Source organism: Chrysochloris asiatica, unplaced genomic scaffold (genome assembly GCF_000296735.1).
Source record: "Chrysochloris asiatica unplaced genomic scaffold, ChrAsi1.0 scaffold00488, whole genome shotgun sequence".
NCBI lineage: Eukaryota > Metazoa > Chordata > Mammalia > Afrosoricida > Chrysochloridae > Chrysochloris > Chrysochloris asiatica.
This window is the reverse complement of record NW_006409006.1, coordinates 230833-232421: the sequence shown is the minus strand read 5'-3', so window position 1 is coordinate 232421 and position 1589 is coordinate 230833.

Below are 1589 nucleotides of genomic sequence, written 5' to 3'. Positions count from 1 at the left end.
GATTAAGTTTAGAGCTCTCAACAGAAACCATGCAGGCAAGAAGGCAATGGGGAGACATATAAAAACCCTGAAAGAAAAAAACTGCCACCCAAGAATCCTCTACCCAGCAAAGCTGTCAATAAAACACGATGGTGTAATCAAAACATTCCAGGATAAACAAAAGCTAAGGGGTTTTGCCAAAGCCAACCCTGCAATGAAAAACATCCTAAAGGGAGTTCTATGGACTGAGAACCAACAAGAACAGACAACAACCAGACAATGACGTATGTGGCAGCATCACCCCGAACTCAATCGACAAATGGAAGAGTCAACAACAGAATGAAATTATAAGAACAGCGGATCTGGGAGGTCAGTCTATGATCAAAACAATTACAATGTAAAAGAAGGTAAACACAGAAGAACAGAGATTCAGGTGGTGAGAAGGTCAGGTAGATTACAGGATAAAATATACTGTCTTAAATGGAGGGAAGAGTTAATGGAATATAAGATGGGTCAGGTGAAAAGAGATGGGGATAAGATTTGTATGATTCAATACTGACTAATTGTTATCATGACTAATTGCAACTGTAACAATTGTAAAGGTAGAAGCTTTGTAACAAAAACAGGGGAATGGTTAATCTTACTGTCCAGAAACAGAGGACCCTAGGACCATCAAGGGAGAAGAGCACAAGCAGAATTTGGGACCTTATGCAGACCCTGAGGCAGATGAGGTCATGGAGAGGGGAAGTGGCTGAAGACTCTAGCTTCATGGGAAGAGAGAGACTAAGAGCTTGTGGCCAGCCAGGAGGCAGACTTTCAGAATTTGCCCTTTAGAGGTGTAAATTATTATATATGCCTGATTGCTTTTGTTTTGTTAAAAAAAAGTGAATAGAGAAAATACTGTTAACTGATGGTACATGGAGGGGTTTATAATCACTGTAAAGAAACAAAGTGTATGATTTGTTGAATATAAAACTGCCCTGTAAACAAACTGTCACTCAATCCACAATAAAAAGCTTAAAAAAAAAAAGCAGCTGAACAGAAAATTTCAAAGAGCAGCTCAAGAAGACTGGAGAGCAAGTTTCAGAATCTCTTCTGACATCCAATGTGGTCTTTTTCTTCTTTCATGTCTGTTGAATGACTTTTCATTTTCTTCCTCATCTTTGGTCTTTAACTTCTAATGCGTCAAATCTGTTCTTCACATGATCTCTAAAATCAGATGGGATATGTTCAAAGATATGTTTGGCTTTTGTGGACTTGTTTTAACTTTCTTCAGCTTCATTTTGAACTTGCATATGAGTAATTGATGTTTGGTTCCATGGCTCCACAGTCTGCTCCTGACCTTGTTTTGGCTAATAATGGACCTTTTCCACTGTCTCTTTCCACAGATGTAGTCAGTTTGATTTGTGTGTATTCCATCTAGTGAAGTCCTTGTATATAAACATCTTTTATGTTGTTTAAAAATGTAATTTGCAATAAACAAGTCATTGATCTTGCAAAATTCTACCACAAGCTTATGACCCAGCAATTCCTCTACTTGGTATTTACCCACAAGAAATATGAGCCATAACACGAGTAGATATATGCACACCAATGTTCATAGCAGCACT